At 36.1% G+C, this 21,911-nt stretch overlaps 1 pseudogene; it reads left to right on the top strand.

The window, feature by feature from the left end:
* Positions 1-20,566: 20,566 nt before the first annotated feature.
* LOC128176984 (uncharacterized) lies at positions 20,567-21,687 on the top strand (annotated as a pseudogene).
* Positions 21,688-21,911: the final 224 nt, after the last annotated feature.

The following is a 21,911-nucleotide window of genomic DNA, read 5'->3' as shown; positions in this document are numbered from 1 at the left end:
TACAAGTGTTTATTAACAGCTTATAAAAAGCTCTTCTTCGATGTGATAAATATGTATTCTAGAATAAAGTAACAATTCTATTAATGAAAAATGCACTAATCCTTGTTCAAGCAAATCAGTGGAATTATAGATGTGTTTGTACATGAATCGCGGTTTTTTTTATATTTGAGTTTGTTTAGTTACAAAAGAGTTTAATTAATTAGGGAAAAATATGACATTTATCGTTTATTTTGATGAAAACTGTTACCAATGAAAAATGTATATATCTACGTTTTTCCAGATAGGGCGGCTAGTAGAAAAATCAGTAGAATTATCTTAATTGAATAAACCCAAATTGTATCACGTCGTAGAAAAATGGCACTAGTCCCAGTAAATAAAACTGTCATCACAATCAAATTCATCTCTATTCTTCATGAAGAAAAATGTACTCTATTCAGCAATTTTTGATAGAATGCTCGCAGATTTTAAAATCTTGCTTTTATTTTTCGGACAAATGTAAAATTAATGAAGTTATAACAAGGTTTAGACGTTCGCGATTTTAAATTCCCGCGATTTGATCAAAGCAGTCGAATCACGGAATTAAGTATTAGCGTAAAATTAGAAATCTACTGTTAATAAAATAATAAATGTTGCAAGGAATTCATACTATCATAATATGTTTATAATAATAAAAGGGAACCAGAAAAATCATTGGTAAGGTGGAGGGGATGAGGGGGACATTTCATAAACATTTAACTTTCTTTTAAAGCCACACAAGAAGTTTAACTGGCTCCTGAATTACAAATTCTACACTGAAAAAAAATTCCGACTAACGAACACTTAAACAAAAATTTAAATGATTTCCATCATGCTCTTTTTGTAAAAGCACACAATTTAACCAATTTATCATATTTTCATGAATGATATTTTGTTAAAGAATTACATGTATGATATGATATTGAGAAAGCCTGATCTATGTTGGCCGATGGCCTGTGATATGCTGGTCAATGACTAAGGGGACCACAGGTCGCAGATACTTTATTTTCAAGGTTATCTGATCCTCAGCCTCAAAGTATTTTTTCTTTTCCCTCTTATCGATAACCATTGAACACGTCCAGCTAAACATTGTCCAAAGTTTGAACAATAGTTTAAAAAAATATTTCTCGACTTTAAGCTAAATTATGCAAGGTTGGAGCTTTATTTTACAGAAATGCATTGAAAGAATTATTACCAGAAATATAAGAATAAAGCAAGCTTACAGTAATTTTCCACATAAACAGAATTCGTACAGTTCTTAAATTAATGTTTCTCTACATCGCATTGTTGATATTAATACGGACTTAGGTGCTGTGTATATTGATCATTTTTTCCTACAAAGGGAAGAATTATTTAACCTAATATTGAAAAAACACAATTATATTAGCAATATTTACTGATATTTTACTTATTCTGAAATTTTAAAGTATAAATCCGAAACTGTTTTAAGATTACCCATGGACATTTTTTCTTTATAGAAGAGGACAACTCTGACGAACATTTAAAAAAAAAAGAATGAAAATGTTATATATATCAGGAGTTTGTTTTTTTCTTTTATTTTTGAATTGTACGAGAAATCCCCTGGATGAAATAAGCTAAGATAAAAGAAAGACAGTAAGAAAGAAATATGTATCCATCTTTGACTTCCGGTGATTCATCTTTCCACCAAAGTAGATAATTGATGATTTTCTTTTGTGTAATCCACTGCGTGCATTCAGTGTATTTTAATGCACACAAAAACAAATGATCAATACAATGTCACATGGAACAACGCCAAAACTTGATCAAAAGACACCTGGTCTTTTATAATGAACACATGTCTCCTAGGAACGTGGTCATATTTTATGCATACAATAATAAATAATCAATATAATGATAAATCGTCGCATAAATTGATTAACTTGAAACATAACTTAATGTTGTACAATTACCCTGCGCTCAAATGTTGTACAATTACCTGCGCTCAATTTCTTAAAATTTGAACAATGAACCCCGCATCCTGTCAACCTGTGTCACGATAACATTTTCATTAATCAAAGTCAGATTGTCTCTATAAATACAAATATACCGATTGCATTGGTAAAGGGCGCAAAACATTGTAAAACGTACATGTGTGATGATAGATATTTTAGCATCCAGCTGAAACTAACTACTTTTTGTAGAACTGTAAGTAGCATGACTTGAATATCTTAATTCATTAATTTCTAGGCTAAGCATATATACTGTGCAATCATCATTGTTCGTGGGGGACCTTTGCACACAAATTTACATTCTCACGAACGTAAATCCATGCATTTGTTTAAAATTTATTTACAAATTTCACCTTGCTACCGACGAAATTTCGCAAAATGTTGGCTACCCACGAACATGAACCCCACGAATAAAAATGATTCCAAAATAAATTTTATCCAATTAGATAAAAAAAAAGATGTCATTTAACGCAACATTGCAAGTGCACCTTAGATATCATGTTTTAAAATCGTTCTAAAGTCATTTTAACACGATTTAAATGAGTTAAAGTTTTAAAAAAGGGAAGACCTTAATTTAAAGTGTCATGGTTACTTGCAAATTCCGATTTTCGTTCCATGATAAACTATAATTTTAGGACTGACTTTAACTGTGACTCAAGTTTGAATTTTTTTCATGATCCCGAGGCCCGATAAGTAATCAGGAGAAAAGACTAGTTGATAAATAAAAACATTACCACAAAGAAACCGATCTTTAAGATAGTAAATGAAGTTTAAATAAAAGATGTATGAACCAATGAAATAGATAAACATTGAAAGAAAAAATAAAAAATTCTCGGAATCACAAATTTTTCTTCGGCTATTTCAGAAGACAAAACTTTTTCGTATATCAAATACGACGTCGCACTGTAGACTAAGCACACGACGTTTAGTTTAACCCTGGCTTATGATTTGGGTAGACAAGCAGATACTTCTGTCTTCGTTTCAAACCATAAAAACCTGCGCTCGACCCAACACTGACACCGTTTACATATAAAAGCTGTATAAAGGTTTAAAATTTACATTGATATAGAAATGATGTGCATTTGTTTCCTTCCTTTGTAAGTCTATCACCTGTAACAAAACTCATAAAATACTATATAGTATTTTCATCACTTTCTGTTTATTTATAATTCCCAATAATCTAAATTTTTGTAGAGGACAATGCTCAAAAGAATGTTTCCTTATTCCTTAATTGTTTTCGAGTTTTATAACAACTACGAAAGCAATCAAAAGTGATTTATATAACTTTTTCACTTTTGTACATTTTGTATGTACAGTATTCTCTGCGTTGAATATTTCACATTGTATAATGATATTGCGGTACAAGTGTTTATATACAGCTTATAAAAAGCTTTTCTTCGATGTTATAATTATGTATTCTAGAATAAAGTAAAAATTATATTAATGAATAATGCACCAATCCTTGTTCAAGCAAATCAGTGGAATTTTAGATGTGTTTGTACATGAATCGCGGTTTTTTTTATATTTGAGTTTGTTTAGTTACAAAAGAGTTTAACTAAAAAGGAAAGAAAATAAGATTTATCTGAGTAAAATGCATATCCTTAAAAAAATCCATTTATTTATCTTGATGATAACTGTTACTAATGAAAAAATCAAAATCAGCTCTATTATCCATGAAGACAAATGTTCTCTATTCAGCATTTTTTTATAGAATGCTGGCATCTTGCTTTTATTTTGTAAATGTAATGTAAACTTAATGAAATTTTAACAAGGTTTAGACGTTCACGGTTTTAAATTTCCGCGATTTGATCAAAACAGTCGAATCACGGAATTAAGTATTAGCGTAAAATTAGAAATGTACAGTTTATAAAATAATAAATGTTGCAAGGAATTCATAATATCACAATATGTTTATATTAGTAAGAGGAAACCAGTAAAATCATTGGTAAGGTGGAGGGGATGATGGGGAAATTTCATAAACATTTAACTTTCTTTTAAAGCCACACAGCTCCAATTACAAATTCTACACTGAAAAAAAATTCCAATTAACGAACACCTTAACAAATATTTAAATGATAAAAGCCTGATCTATGTTGGTCGATGGCCCGAGATACGCTGGTCAATGACCAAGGGGACCAATAGTCGCAGATACTTTATTTTCAAGGATAAGACGGATATTTTCTGGAGTTGGACGACAAAAAGTTAGTTGAAGCAGTTTTTATGGAGTTTATGAACAGTGAATTGCCTAGGTTAGACAGGTGTACCCCGTCACAAAAGAGTTTTGTTTGGTCTGACTTAAGGTGGCTCTATACACCACTTTTTGATGACGCAGTACGCAAAAAAGTAAATCTTGAAGCATGCAATTCCGGTACTGGCTGATTTAAACTGAGGCGAATTGTATGGGGACCGCTCTTTTGAAAAATTTGTAAAATTAATAGATTTAATTTGATAATTGGAAAATTCATTACTTACAAGTAATGTGCCATTGTGGTTTGTGACAGCTTCACGTTGTGTGGTATTATTTTTGGAAATAAACATTAAAATCAAGAATAATTTTTTAAAGAGTTCCTTTCCCATTATCGATATGTTACGACATAGCGCAGTGGGTTAGTGGATTCACTACCAACCTGAAGGTCATGAGTTCGATTCCCGTTGAGTACATTAATTTTTTAACATTCCAAAATTTTCTAAAACGTGTTTTTTGGATTGAATACTGTGAAAGAAAATTCTAAACCGGTGAAAATATTTCAATTATAATATACTTTAATGCACATTAATATCGACGCCTTCAGGGGATGGGAGGGTTGCTTTGAATTTCTCTCAGGTTGGGATACATATAAATCCTATTAACCTAGTCAATTTCCCCCTTTATTTATTTGACTTAGTTTTGCGTTAAAGCGAATACTAGTATATTCACTTATACAGCCCTATAATGAAATATGTATGTATTCATCATTTCAACATTATATTTAGGAAATTTTCTTCAACTCAGAAATGAAAAGTCCCCAAGGTGTTTGGGCCTTGGGACTTAGGAACGATAACCCTTACCTGAGGAACTTTCATACCAAATAAAATTTAAAATATTTTTTGTGTTTATTTGCAATGATTTTCATTCAATTTTTTATGTCACATTTATTAAAATACATTTTCTTATAACATCAAGCAACTTTTTCAGATGATATGTCAACAGAGTAGGAAAATATGAAAAATTATGTTTTGGGGAAATACCAAAAAAAAAAATTGCAATAATAACATTTTTGAATGTTAAGAAGTGTAATATTTTTTTATGTGTCCGAAGGAAATATCCATCATATGACAATTTTTTTTTCTGAATTTGTTAATAGCTGTCTTTTTAAAAACTATTTTACAAAAACACGAAAAAACATTAAAAAATTCTTTAAAAATACCTATAGTATCCCTATCATCATTTTAATATTTGATAAGTTTATGTTTTGTGGTCTTCTATTGGAAATTGGAATAAACTGTGGGTGTATAGAGCCACCTTAATATCAGGGTGCATAATCAATGCGCCCTGTAGTACACGGCGCACAAAAGACCCGAGTGAGCAATTAATGCGCTGTTTACCGTTTTCAGCAGCAATATCTCTGTCCCAAGATATTTTGGATTCACATTTGGCTTAATTGCTTGATATTTATAAATACCTCAGGATTCAAACGATGTGCATTCAAAAGTATGAAAAATTTCCATGATTTCTCAGTCAAAACGCCCCTGTTAGCTTATCAGGTTTCAATACAATGCTAAAAAAAGTGATGTCTCCGGAGATTTTGTATTGCAGCAAGCCCGGATGATAACGTTGAAATATTGCGCGATGTATTCCGAGTGTATTACGAATGGAGAAAAGATGTAAAAATTCCCCATTATAAATCTCCGTAAGGAATCTGTTTTCGTTCCTGTGAATTCTTCCGAATGAAAGATGATAATGTGTCAATGAAATTATCTTGGAAAATATCCCTTTCAACTATTTCAATTGCACTTCTTTCACAGGTAAGTGTATTTTTATTGAAATTCGTCCAAATGTGCTACATGAATATCTTGGAACAGACTATAGATATCATATGTCGCCAGGATTGACGTGGCAGAATATCCGACCATATAAGTAAGGTTTTGGGCATTAATGTATGGATTTTGCGCAGTAATGATTTCATTTCGATCTGTAATTTTTTAAGTGATTGTAGGCCAATACTGTTCCCGCCACATTGGATAACCAGTGCGTGAGGGTCGTTACCATTAAACCTATATAATAAATTGTTCAAATAAAGCTCCAATGGCCGGTTGCGTATCTCGGGTTTAAACCCCCGATCAATGAATCCGAGTTTAAATCCAGGTAGACGCGTTGCACACACATGACACAGGTAAGGCTGGGGTGAGTAAGGTTCAAAATAACAGTAAATCATGAACCTGGTATGGGGGTGGTTTAAACCCTTCTTCAAACTTTCGTCTGGAAATATGGCAAGATATTTGGAAGATGTGGACAGGTTTGATCTCATAGAAAGATTGCGTAGAAGAGAACAAATTGTAAGAAACAGAATTATAACGATGCAGATTTTATAATCAGATTTCGATTAAGCAAATAAGCTCTTTTGTTGATTCTTGACAATACTGATAGAAATTTGGACGATGGAATTAAGCAAAATTCTTCGATATCCCCTCAGAATCAACTTCTTATAACTTTGAGATATTATACAACTGGAAATTTACTATCAAGAAATGGAGATTTGTTTGGATTGAGTGTCAAGAATAATTAAGAAAGTTTAGCGTGCAATAGCATTTTTGTACAATAACTACTATAGTATGTCCCAAGTTATTGCTCCCATCACATTTTGATGATTTTTAATGAAAATACACATACCTGTGAAAGAAGTACACTTGAAATCAATGAAATGGAAAATATTCAAGATATCTTCATTAACAAATTATCCCTTTTCACTCATAAAAGTTTACAGGGACGAATACAAAGTTCTTACGGAGATTTAAACTGGGAAATGTTTACATCTTTTCTCCATTCGGAAGTACTCGGGACACCTCGCGCAATTTTTCAACGTTACAATCCGGGCTTATTAATGGCTGATGCAATGCAAAATCTCCGGAGACTTTTTATTTTGGGATGTGTATTGAAACCTGAGGCGGTAGAGGGGGCGTTTCAAAACAGATAATCTGGACATTTTTCATATTAGTTGATGAACGTAGTTTGAGAACAAAGGCATTTATTATTATCGAAATATCAAGCGAAAAGTGGTGGAAGCAAAAACTCGGGACAGAGTATAGTATATAAAATTTCATTCTAGACATAAAATTGTAAAAGTACAAAGAGCGTTTATGCAACAAAGTAGCATACCCAGTGTTGTTGGACTAATAGATTGTACCTATATTCCAATCATATCCCCAGTAGGAGATAATGCTGTGGAAGCATTGAGGAAATTGCTGATTGAAGGCTGTCCTTTGCAATGTCAGATTTTGTCCTTGATTTCATATTTTTCCAAAGAGATTTTAACTGGGTACAAGGTCTTTGATAAACTCCAGGCCTATCATTAAATTCACATGTGACTTTCTCCCATTCTGAGTTTTTCTTTGAAACAATTTTTCCATCGTTCTTTTGCTTATTTTCTATAATATCCTTCCTTGAATCAATTAGTTCTAATAAAAAAAAATTCCAATGCCGTAAAATTTGGAGATTTGCACGATTTTGACATCCATCACTTAGTAAGTTTGGATCAGATAAGTCTGGTTCAGTTTTGAAGTGTGCAACGGAATCACTACCTAGGTAACTCCGACTCACCTGGCATTTAAACCCGGCTTACGTGATCCGAGGATCTGAATCTGAGCTGTACTTATATAAACCACAGATGCGCAACCGGCCACAAGTCTTCCCACTTTAAACCGCTGCGGCCAGCCCATATGACATTGATGTGTTGAAGGTCCAATTTTTCCCCCAAAGTGGAATTGGAAAATTTGTGTGCCCTGGAGATGATTGAAGAGCCAACGATCCATACTGTCCGCAAACCTGCAAGCTTAGCTTACAATCAGTAAGATTCAGATGCTTACAGTTAAACAGATTGCGGGCGAATATAAGATTTAAAAGCGTCTGAACGCCATCTACCCTTAGATTTGATTATGTTCTCTGTGATGCCCTGCAAGTACGAGGGTTGTCCCAAAATAGCGTAGACAGAACACATAACTTAATATCTGTTCAGTGCAATTTCATTAGACTCCAATGTTTCTTTTCAGTGGTCTTTTGGCAAATAATACTGAAAAATTCAAATCTGTCCTTTATTTATTTCTTGAGAAACTGAAAAATAAGTAACAACAAGTTTTGTAAGGCGGGGCAATGTGCGACGTCGAAAATTTCCAGTCTTTACGTTGTTGCTAGAAACTCCACATCATTTACGATAACATTTGCGTTTTATTTCCGAAAATATCTTTAAAAAAATATCATCTTTGAAAATGTACCCTGAGTATATATTCAACATAGAATTCTAGTTTTGTTATTTAAAAATATTTACTACGTACAAACGATATGCCGACTCCAAACTTGCCTGTAATACTTGTTGTCTAACGTTCGTCCTACTTGAATTATGTTGTTCAGCATTTTGACGTCCATTTCTAACGGTCGGGTTTACTTTTTTCACTTCTTGTCATCAGACTCGTCCGAATATTTTCAAAGTTGTAGGACTACTTCTTCACAAAATGCAATTCTAAGCGATTTTGTTTTTATTTCTTCAATGGCCGTTCTGGTTTGTTTCAAGGTCTTTACAAAATTTTATCGGTTACCGCTGCGCCGCCTTCAACGTTGACGTCGTCATTTTTCAACGAGTTAACACTTCAACTTGTTACAAAATGCGCTATAAAATTTTTAAAAGTTTTATTTTAGCTAAAACATTTTCTGAGTAAATAACAGAGTTATTAACAAATATAAATGTATTTTTTATTTCAAATTTTTCATTCTTAAAGTCCTTTTCATCGCAATTTTCAATTCATTATGTTGATTCTAACTTTTCGTTTTTGGCATTGCGCCGCATGTCAAATGTATGATCTAACATTTATTTATTTCACTTATTTAATCTCAAACAATATTTGATTTCAAAACATAATTTGACTGCACATTTCTTAAAACCTTTGTGGCACAAGTTTCATCTTCCTGTGTCTTCGATTAAAGCTGACATGAATTCATAAATACGCATTATTTCCGTTTTTTCTCCGACTACTGCCATATTAGTTGTCGATTTCTATTGTTCTGTTCATCGCTACACACCCCCTATATAAGGCCGAGAGGACTATTCATGCTTCACCGCATTCAGGTATTCCATTCACCCGAACACGTTACCTTGGACGAAAAGACGTGTAGAAACGCGTTTTGAACAAAAATAATATGACAACCACTGCACTGGCAAGGAATATCCAATGAACGACGAAACAAGACAAACTGAAATCCAGACACAGATACTTCAAAAATCCTCCATAATTGTAGACTGTTTTCCTGTGTATGTTATAACATCGCACATGCGCAATCACACACTGTGGCAGATCGAGCATTGTCAATGATCGCATGGATTTTTTTTTTGTAGAAATCGATGGAAACGATGTTACGTTGTTACTTTCTTGGATTTACTATCATTCATCCAACTATCTACTGTGTTGGATGCAGTGCCGCCGGGGTTTTCAAAAAGATGCACACGTTATGCACTCTGTATGAACGAGACACGCGTTCGATGTGCATGTGAAGTAAGGCAGTACTATTTGTGCAAAATAGTACGAATACCTTGGAAATTCTTTCAAAGAATAAATATATTTTGTATTTTATTGATTGCTGTTTTCTTCTTTCCTACAAAGATTTTACTACAATATGTAGTAGTTCGTGCATTTAGAAGTCCGTGTAACCTGAATGCCTCGATCGGAAAGCAACCGACCGTAACTTTCTCGACCGGTTTATATACCCCAGTGGCAGTAGAGGAGCGATCAAAACTAATATGGCGACCAAACGCTTTTATTAGTTCATGTCAGCTTGTCTACGCTATTTTGGGACAACCTTCGTACATGTAGGTTGCAGCACCAATTCTAAATGAGTGGGATTTAAAAACGGAAGTGTCTATGTTGAGAAATGCCAAAGCCCTTCTGAGAACTTGGTTAAATTGGTAGTAAGTTAGAGGGGGACCATCAATGTGACACAAGAGCTGACCTGGGTATTTAGGTCTAGCATTCAAATAAGACTGCAAGTTGTTGAATAGCAAGTGATTGTCATCAGAAAGGGTTATGATTGACGTTGTACCTTCGCCATTCTGGTCAATTTTGGTTTTTGCCAGAATTAATTTAATTGAATCACTTAAGAACGCAGTGTTATGGATGGTTAGAGCATTGTTTTGATTACGATTTGTTTGTGTAATCTCACCCACACGCAATACAGCAAAATAAGCTAAAGAGAAGGCTGATGCAAACATTTTCTTCAAATGTATTGGCACACACATGCGGCAATGCGTTTAAAATGTTATTACGGTTGGGAGGGTTACGGGACATCTAGAGTCTTTTGACTGAGACATATGACGGAAACCCGACAGCAATTTCTTTACAAAGAAAAATGAGCAAGGGTCATGATAGCTATTAATTTTCAAGTTGAAACTGATTCCTGCTAAGTAAAATCTAACGGTTGCGTAAGATGTGTCCTTACATGACAAGAATGCTATATAATTAATAATATGATCAAAGGGGGGGGGGGGGGGGTAGGCCACAATTTGGGCAAATTGTGTTGAGATTGGAACTGAAGGAAGGAATTGATGCCTTTATCGTATGTTGCTTGGGTATTGTTGGAGATAGAGTTTTGTAGCAGTTCCTCTACTTTAGGTTTAAGATGTTATAAAACTCCCTGGGTACTGGACAAGGATATTGGTCCGCATGGGGGACCAACTGCCTGAATGTGCGCCACTGGAAACGAGATATGGCATCGGGTATGTTATTTGTGCAGCCAGACATATGAACACATTTGATCTGAATATTTAATTGCATAATCCTAATCAGATGGGTCTAAGAAGAAATATGACCCATTCGGATTTTGATGACTTTTGATTTAGAATATGGACCACTGCTTGGCTGCCAATGTTCAGAATAAGCTTTTTAGACCTATGCGAATATGGCTAAAACTACGGGAATGAGCTCGAGGTAGGTTATGTCTCTTCTTATGTCCGATGACCAGTGCTGGGACCACTGAATGTAGGCCTAATGACTACCAAAGATGACACCACATCCCAAGGAGCCTGAGCTGTCTGATGCCATAAGTAGGGTATCTTGATCCAACCAATCGGGGTCTGACAATGGGGTTGAGCCATTGAAATTTGCTAGAAATTCGAGCCAAACCTGCATATCTTGCTTTAGAGTTTTTGTTACTCTGATATAATAATACGGTTTAACTGTCTAAGATAAACTACTATACATTCTCCTGCAAAAAGCTCTGCCTGCTGGAATGGCTTTTGTTGTGAAAGCTAAAGACCCCACTAACGACTGCATTTGTTTAAGGGTGATTTTATGTTTAGAAATGGAACTAGATAACAAAACTTGGAGGGTTTTGACTTTGTCAGTGGGCACAAATATTGACTGACTGATGGTGTCGATGCCATGGCCTAAAATTTAATGCTAGTCGTAGGGCCCTCGGACTTCTCGTGCGAAATAGGTACCCCCAATTGCTAGCATACGTGATCGAATGTATTCATTAAGTGGAGGCAGGTATCGTTATTTGCCGTGCCCGTAAACCCAAAAAATCGAGGTTGCAGACCATTGTATCGACATTGCCGTAGTCTGGATAATCAAATGTAATGATGTGGAACATTTTTCGAAGATTGCACATGCAATGGAGGAACCGAAAGGCAAACATTTATCTATGTAGAAATTGTGTTTAAAATGAAAGCCTAATAATGGGAAGTCTTCGGGGCAAATTGGAAGTAGTCGGAATATTTTGCCCAGCAAGGCACCACGGCTTATCATTGCAGTTTTATCGCCAAATGACGTGTACTGAACCGAACATTGTTCAGGGTTGATAAAATCATTGACACTTTGGCCTATGGTGCGGACAAGTTGCAAATCATTCCCCAACCCCCTTGTTTTTTGGTACTACCCCGATTGGACTGCAGCGAAGGTTTAAAATCGGAATATTTTTGAAAAAGCCCGCAATACGACCCAACTGAACTTCTTGAATTATTTTTTGGTGTAACTGGTCTGTGTGGGAATCGGCAGATAACATGTTTTTTGAAATAATTGGGGATCTTATGCCTGTGTAATGAATACTAAAGCCAAAATTAAATCCCTGAACAAGTTCTCTAGCTATGTTACTGTAGCCAGTGGTCGAAATAAGCCAAGCTTTGGTCGTTGTTAAATATTTATTAATACAGAATAAACCTGAAATTTCGTAATTAAACAAATAACACAGAATAGACACAAATGACAAGACAATTAGACACAAACATACACATTAGAAAAAAACGAAATGAAACAGTAATATTACAATTTAGAATGACTTTAATTTATTACATTAAGTCTTACCGGGACAAACAATCCTAATGCTTAAGTATATTGCTATACAATGTACAGTTCTGACCCGTTCAAGGGCTTGGCGGAGAGTGACTGTCCGGTATAAGATTTTGGCGGGGAAGGGTGCATGCAGAGTTAGTTAAGTGACCCTATTGTCCAGTCTTGTCATTGTCCACGTTACAGATATTAAACTCTCATACAATCATTCACTCTAAACACGTATACCAATCAAACACGCTAGCGCTGTAATTTAATATACAAATTATATACCTGGTTACATATTCCCCCTCTTTATTGAAATGGCTCCTGACATTTCACGAAATTAAACTCAAATGCATTGTGCATGAAGAGGAAATATGATTTAACACTAAAATAAAACAACATAATTTCAACATAATAGAATATAGCAAAACAACAATGAAAACTCAAATTCTGCAAAATTAAGCAAATACACATGTCACCAAATGATTCAGCTGCTTCAGTCAGTCTGATCACAAAGATGAAACATCTAAAACACTAAACACAAGATCAAAATAACAATTTACCACCCTGAACACACCAGAATCTCCCAAGGAAAATAACTTTCTCTTCATTGTAAATCCCACAACAACACTAATATATCAGTTTTACAACTAATATCAGAGCAGGACCCACAACACAATAAATGGGTGATAATCATCATATCTTGATACACAAATGCAAATTGGAGACCCTTAAAATTAAGAAAACAAGGGCATTAAAAACTAAGAGTCATCCACATCAAATAGTTCAGAAAAATAACAGTGATTAATTTTAAAACCAGGGAATTTGTTTTTTTGGTTTTTTGAGAGTCGGCATAAAATATGATAAGTGAATTGAATTTAAAAAACCTGAAAACTGCATCATAAAATCACATAAAAGCAGTTTACGGGATAAAACACTACCTAGTCCAGTCTCAATAGCGATCAGGAGGCTTTCGAATTCTAGCAGTTCGTCGCGGAAAAACGCGAGAGTTACGGTTTGATAACCTAATACTCTGTTCAACCGTGGTATCATCTACTCGACCCGATGACCTTGTCGTTTCATCGATTTCATTATCAATAATTGTCCGATTCAAGGTACCGGTATGTTCGGTTCTGGAACACTGGAGTTCTGAAATGAAGAAAACTCATGATTAGTATTGGTCTCAATATTGCTAATTTTAGTTTGTCTTATAGAAGACAGTGAAATTTCTGGGTTTCTTGATGACCTAAGTACTCTGGTTGTTTTGAGTTCTGAACTACTAGAGTCAGAATCTGATTCTGAGCTGTCTTCTGATCTATCATCATCAGATATGTCCTCTACACATGATCTACCAGCATCCTGACTTCTACTCTTCCTTTTCAACACTGGTGCTGCAGGCATTTCAATGTTTTCAGAGGGAATGGCATTGAATGGCAAGAGCATATTCCTGTGCAAAGTCTTAATATTTTTTCCCGATTCACTCTTTACTCTAAACACAGGGATGTCTGGATTTGGAATACTCCGAATAGTTTAGACTTCAGATTCCCACTTGTCAGCCAACTTGTGTTTTCCTTGTATTCCTACCTTTCTCACAAGCACCCTATCTCCAACCTCAAGTTTGGCAAACTTGACCTTCTGGTCATAATTCTCTTTATTCTTGCAGGCAATTCTTTAAGCTTCCTTCGATGCCAAAGAATAGGCAGATGCCATCCGATCCTTGAGTTTGGCGACATAGGTTGGATGATCTCCTTTCTCTGTGTTAATATCCATACCAAAGAAAACATTAATTGGTAAACGGGGATGCCATCCTAACATAAGATAATGTGGTGTATAGCCTGTGGCATCACTCCTTGTGGCATTGTATGCTTGAACAAGTGGTGCTACAAAAGATTTCCAATCTGCCTTTTGTTCCTCTGTTAATGTTGAAAGCATCCTAATAAGAGTTTGATTGAAACGTTCAGCCGAACCATTTCCCATGGGATGATAAGGAGTCGTTCGCGATTTCTTTATCCCTAAAATTTTACAAAGATGTTTAAACACTTTCGACTCAAAATTCCTACCCTGATCACTGTGAATTTTCTCTGGGAAACTGTAATGAAGAAAGAAATTTTCATATAATGCTCTAGCTGTTGTTTGCGCAGTTTGATTTTTACAGGGGATGGCTTGGGCGAACCGAGTAAAATGATCGGTTATTACCAGAATGTTCTCGTAACCACCTTTGGACTGTTTCAAAGTAAGGAAATCTATACATACTTACTCCATAGGTTTGGTTGTAACAATAGGAACAAGTTCCGCTGTAGGTTGGACTGGAGTTTTGTTGCAAATACACCTGCCACAGGATTCCACTTTCTGGTTGATCTCATACTCCATTCCTGGCCAGTAGTACCGTGGCTTAGCAAGCCACAATGTTTTGTCCTTACCTGGATGTCCAACATCATCATGTATGCCACGTAGTGCTTCCTCTCTCAGGGACTTTGGCAATACTATCTGTTTTATCTTCTGACCATCATGTGAAGAGGTTTTGTACAAGATTCCCTCAATCAGTTCCAACTTCTTGTACACTCTGAGTAACTTCTGCACCTGCAAGGGTTCCCTCTTGACACTTTCTCCCCTTGGTCTTAAACCACTTCTCATGATGTCTATAACTCGCCCTATAGCCTTGTCTTGGGACTGCTCCTGTCTCCAGTCATTGAGAGTGAATGTATCACATGAATTCATCTCATCCTCGGCCAATGAAGGAGATGCATCCATGGTTACACTCTGGCAATATGGTACAGATGCCATAACTGCCTGGCAGATAGCTTTCACTGTGTCATTAAAGACTACTGGTTTGCGTGACAATCCGTCAGCATCGCCACTGAGGTGTCCACTCCTTTAAGAAATTCTTAAATCATAGTTAGCAAGAGCAGCTACCCATCTTTGGCTTGTAGCATCGAGTTTGGCCTTTGTAAAGATATATGTAAGAGGATTATTATCCGCAATGACTTCAAACTGGTTCCCATATAAATTGTCATGGAGCTTATCACACACAGCCCATTTAAGCGCCAAAATCTCGAGCTTATGTGCCGGATAATTCGTCTCACTGGGTGGAGTCCTCTGCTGGCATACGCTATCACTCTCTTTATTCCTCCTTGGTTCTGATACAAGACTGCTCCTAAGCCTTTGGAATTGGCATCTGTATGCAACCCAAAAGGCATTGAATAGTCAACAAAACCTAATATGGGTGGAGACGTTAACTTCTCTTTTATGATGGTAAAAGCCATTTCCTCTACATCCGTCCATCTCCATGGCACTGGTTTATGGCTCTTCCTTTCATATCTCTTCTGCTTTTTACTGGTCTTGGTTTCATGTCCACGCAATAAGTTGTTCAGTGGAGCAACAATCTTGGCAAAGTTCTCTACAAACCTGCGGTAGTACCCAATGAATCCTAGGAATTGTCGCAATTCCTTGATATTAGTAGGTCTTGGCCATTCCACCACAGCAGAAACTTTCTCTGGGTCAGTGGAGATTCCAACCTCTGAAATGACATGTCCAAGATATGAAATTGACTGTTTGAAAAGTTCACATTTGGAAGGTTTCAGTTTTAATCCATGGTCTGCTAATTTTTGAAAAATATTTTCTAGTCGTTGACAATGTTCTTTGAAAGTTTTTGAAAATATTAAGATATCATCTAAAAAAATTAAACATTCTCTGAGATAAAGCTCCCTCATGCATTTCTCCATTAATCTCTGGAATGTTGCTGGCGCATTTGTTAAACCGAAGCACATCCTATTACATTCAAAGAAACCAAAATTACCTACCAAAAATGCAGTTTTATGTTTATCCTCTTCTTCGATCTCCACTTGCCAATATCCTGATCGTAAATCCAGTTTGCTAAAATAGTTTGCACCACTCAGAGTATCTATGACATCATCAAAACGTGGGAGCATGTAACAGTCTTTCCGTGTTTTGGAATTCAGGACGCGCATGTCGATACAAAACCGAAGAGACCCATCTGTTTTCCTAACTAACACTACATTAGATGAGTAATTGCTATTGGACTCTCTTATGACACCGGCTTGCAGCATTTCTTTGATATGCTCTCTTACCTCATCATACATACAGGAGGTATTCTCCTGTAAGGTAACTTAAATGGATTTTCATCCTCGAGTTTTATACTGTGCTTTACTATGTCAGTCTTACCTAGATCCATTGGACCTCTGCAGAAAACATGACTGTATTTTCTCAGTAATTTGTTCACAGTATCTAACTCTGATTCAGATAATGTCATATCTACTTTCACACCCAACTCTATAGGATTTACCTTTTCAGAGTTGCCACCGTTTAATAGACCTGTAGGTACCTTATCAATGACTTTTGCTTCTTGCACTGTACACAGTGTTGACCCATGTTTTAAATTTATTGTTTTCGCTGAAATGTTAGACATTGACCTTGATCTTGGGGTTATTGACACTTTGTGACAGGCAGATTTGTCTTAACATTGGGAAAGTTCAAGGGGTTTTATTCTTTACCAGATGCAGGGGTACTTGTTTTCTGCATTTCAGATTCAAGTTTAGCATTGGGATTTACATAACCTGCAAAGTTTTAATTTGTAGTCTTCATCATGAAAAGAACCTTCATGATCACCTTCCTGATCTTTAGCATTCTCGAATGACATTTTAATTTGATCAGCCACTTTTGACATCTTACAACTGACAACATTAAACACCTGTCCAACAAATACACCGTGAAACCAGCAAAATTTCACCACAATGTCCCAGTCACAGAAATGTATCTCTTTTTCAAAATATCTTAAAGCACTGTAAATTCACTTTATTAAAACGCAGCGCATGTTTCACGTCAATAATAGAGATATTCAATGAAATAATTCACTTACACACAAACATTCAAACAAAATAACACTTGAATGTGTACAACCTCAACTGCTCAATGTCTGCCAAAATTGTCAAATCTGTGTGATTGTTAGAAGTTCATGCAAGGGGAATAGTTTGTAGGGCAACCTACAGTTTACTGCAAATGAGACACATCAAAAGTTTAACAAGTCCCGGTAAATACAATGAATAAAAAAATTTAGAAATTTTTTTTTGATCTGCAGATATAGGCCTATGTATTTTTTTTCTTTTTATATGTAAACAAAAGTTTTAAACCTTTAAAATAAATAAATAGATTGATATTTAAATAGGATCCTTTTCTTTAACAAAAAAAAACTAAACAATTTCTAAATAGAGTAGTGTTAATATTAACAGGATTTGATGAATACACAAACTTCAAACAAAATGATCAGCTGTTTATAGTTTCCGGAAGTTTTAAAATTAAACCTGGGAATTCCCGCTAAAAAGAATGTTAAGTCGTACACAGATAGACTTTGACAACACAAACGAATGACAATCAAGACAAGACAGTTAACATATAAAAGACAAATCACAGACACAAACACTGATTTTCAGAATGAAAGTACCTGACTCCTGTCGGTCCTGAGGCCTCGTCGCTTTCGAATTTCCTCGCGTATCGAAGGAATCAGCCACGTGGTTTACCGCGCCTCGAGATCCGTGCGTCTTCCCGCCATGAGTGACGTAGATTACCGCGCCTCCAGATCCGTGCGTCTTCCCGTCATCACCAGAAATACTTGACGCAATGAGAACTCTCACTTTTCCTCCACTATCTATAATATAATAATTTACACACACACATACACAGAATCACCTCTTCTTTGGGTCTATGCAGGGTGTCGTATTTATGGATACCGCTTCTGGCACGGTCCTTGTTATGCAGCTGCTGCTCGTTCAGGACTTGATAAGCCGTCTCCCGGGGATTGAAGGAAAATGGAATGGATGTTGTCCCGGTCCGTTGGAAAATTACGTGGGCGCCATTTGTAGCCAGTGGTCGAAATAAACCAAGCTTGGGTCGTAGTTAAATATTTATTAATACAGAATAAACCTGAAATTTCGTAATTAAACTAATAACACAGAATGGACACAAATGACAAGACACTTAGACACAGACATACACATTAGAAAACGAAATGAAACAGTAATATTACAATTTAGAATGACTTTAATTTATTACATTAAGTCTTACCGGGACAAACAATCCTAATGCTTAAGTATATTGCTATACAATGTACAGTTCTGACCCGTTCAAGGGCTTGGCGGAGAGTGACTGTCCGGTATAAGATTTTGGCGGGGAAGGGTGCATGCAGAGTTAGTTAAGTGACCCTATTGTCCAGTCTTGTCATTGTCCACGTTACAGATATTAAACTCTCATACAATCATTCACTCTAAACACGTATACCAATCAAACACGCTAGCGCTGTAATTTAATGTACAAATTATATACCTGGTTACATTACGATCAGGATATAGTTTTAACATGTCTTGCAATACAACAGGTTTAACCGGTGTAGGCGCTAGGTCCCACAGGTCTGGGACGAAAATTGTGTTGTGCCCTTTGCTGACGTACAGGAGCAAGTAGTGGTCGGAGGTTGGGTCTGGGTTTTTCGTAACGGTAGGGTGAGTTTGATAGCTGGGGCGAATATTTACACTGGGGCGAATATTTACAAGATTGAACTGGGTGGGGATTACTGCACTTAATGCAACTATGCTGGTATGAACAATAGGGTCTTAGGCAAGTTCCTTGTAATTGTAGTCAAAGCATTTAAGAGACTTCTGAGTGGGTTTTGCTTGGGTTTGTAGGGACTGGACCACATACAACAGCCAGTGTTCTGCGTCTACAGTGTCCCAAGGGAGTAACGGGTTGCGGGACCGCTTGAGCCTAAATTGGTTGTTGTAGTCCAACCAGCTGCTGCTGGAGGACCTAGAAGCTGCAGTACGGACAATGTTTATATATTAAAGGAGCTGTTGGGTTTGGTCAGGGAATTTGGCCAGAAAAACACTGGTAAAGATGAGGAATGCATTGGTCCAAGTTTCAATATTGGTGATCTTAGCTTCCTTATGTTTCGGTTTAATAACTATTTCCCCATTAACTAACGCCAATTGTTGCTGAGGCTCTTCGCTAGCTTTGGTAGGCAATAGCTTGTGAAGATGAATGAATTCATTGCTATAAATTGATTGCCTGATATTTACTGACAAGTGAGAGTCTAAGTCGTCAGTGACGCTACACAGTGTTGCGGGATTTGTAGGAATCTCATCCGTACCTGTGTCTAGAGAAGCTGGGATGTTGGTGGCTTGGTCCAAAGGTGCCGTCTGGGGAGGGGTGACAGTAGGTACATGACCGGGAAGGGGGATTCTGGTTGGACCCCGGCAGCAACGGCGGCGCTAGTGGAGGGGACCGCATATAAGTAGATTTTGCCTTACAGGCCCTACACTTCGCGGCTCTCGACATGGTGACCCTTTGGGATTAGAAGTGCATTATAGTGGACTTATAAATCATGCGAATATCAGGATGATCTATAAATAGACATGCGATTCAATAATGCCAGATAAAATTAAACGAGACAGTTAGTACTGGACTGATAATAGCGATAAACTCGTTGATACAGATTATATATTATAAAATGTTAACGTTAACTTGACTTGAATATTTTATCAAACGATTAAAAGTATGATATTAACTATTGCTACGCCCGTGAGATGCGACCGGCTTCCAATTGGATGCCGTGCATCATGGCGTCCTTCATAAACATGTGGGATGTTACAAACATCCAACGCCATCGGATGCTTTGGGGTAAGATTTAGACGCCCAATCCGTCTAAGCGAACCACCATAATGCATTCTTACGATTTGCTTAAATGGTGAAGACATTACCAAATTACTGTATAATATACGGATACTATGAAAAATTGTCTCTGGGTGTTTGGCAGAAAGAAGCTATTTTTGACCTGCGCAAGTTTGCAAGGATTTAGTGAAGCAGGATTATTATAGTTGGGGGAGTTATCTCGCTTGCCACCATATGTGCATTCTTCTTTGATAAATGGAACCTACCACACAGGGTAGTAAGTTTACTTATTTCTTGACAATTCATCGTTTTAATTTATACAGCATCGTCGGAACCCACAGGTTTTCTATCCATTACACTGCTTTCAACAGATAGAAAACCCGTTGGTTCGGACGATGTTTATACAGGGACATCGAACTAGACCAGATGAACATATTTCCTTCCTCCATTTGCCTGTAATTAGACCTGGTAAAACCTATATCTACCCGCTCTGGAAATTCCTGTTGTCTCAATGGCTGTCCACCAAAACCATAAAGTTTACTTGGCCACACCCTTTCTTGACACCACGAGATTGACTGACATATGTAACATCGTCATCGAAAACCTCGATACAGCAAACATAGGGGCCTTTCCGTTCGTAGAAAATGTTAAAAAAAATGAGAACCAGAATATAACCGACATCATTAATGCTGCTAAAGAAGACATTGCAGTGGATAACTATCCCATCCTCGAAGAGAAAATATTTTGAAAGATTTTTGTCCAGATGACTAAGAAGTATTTCCATGCAAAGTTTATAGTCTATACTCACAATGAGCAAAGTTTATAGCCTGTACACACAATGAAACCGCTAAGGTTCTTGTGACTAGCGCAAACTTTACCGGCGGTCACTTTGATATTAAAAATTACGAGACTATTGTTTGCAATGAAATGACAAAGGCCGAATTCATAGAAAGGTTCATTGAGCCTTTCAGATCAGTAACTGAGTAAGACCCTTCCACGCTGCTTAACTTTTGTATTTTGTCATATTTATTAAATTTATTCTATAATGTTCCCATTAATAAGGAAAAAACGGTTAACAAAATTAGGTTTTAATTCGCTGGAAAAGAACTGTGATATCTTCTTCCTTTATATTGTTTTAGAATAAGGCTTCTTGGTCACATTTCTGATTTAAGTATTGATCGTTTTTTCATGCAACAAAATTCTCTCAGAGCGTTGAAGTTTTCATTTAATTGCACTCACATATTTAATATATTTTGAATTCCTGTTTGGGGAAAATATAAGTATTTTTGAGTTCTAAAAATATCGAAAGCACAAAAGGAATTAAACTTATTTTGCTTCGTTCTTTAATTTTTTGCACCGATTCCCTACATTTCCTTCATAGGTTCTAATATAAAATAATTAATAGAACGCCTTAGGTTACCTTTATATCAATATTTAATACATATATTGAAAATGTGATTTATATGATTGGGTAAACTACTTCATAGTAATAGGGGAGGATATACAAAGAGAGTAGAAGTGGATGCATATGTATTGTTGATGGAATTTCTTTAGTAATATAACAATAGAAGGAGTATCAAACAAACAAAAAATCTGAAAATATAACTTAATCTGGCATAAAGTGGTATGGGACACCTCCATGTTGTGACGTACTTATGATCGAAATAAGCAATAAAATGAAGAATGAAGTATGATTTTATAATTTTTCCTGTTGTTACCTGTTTACAACTATTCAAATCC

The sequence above is a fragment of the Crassostrea angulata genome, chromosome 3 (assembly GCF_025612915.1).
Source record: "Crassostrea angulata isolate pt1a10 chromosome 3, ASM2561291v2, whole genome shotgun sequence".
NCBI classification, from domain to species: Eukaryota; Metazoa; Mollusca; class Bivalvia; order Ostreida; family Ostreidae; genus Magallana; species Magallana angulata.
This window is presented reverse-complemented; position numbering and strand designations above follow the sequence as displayed.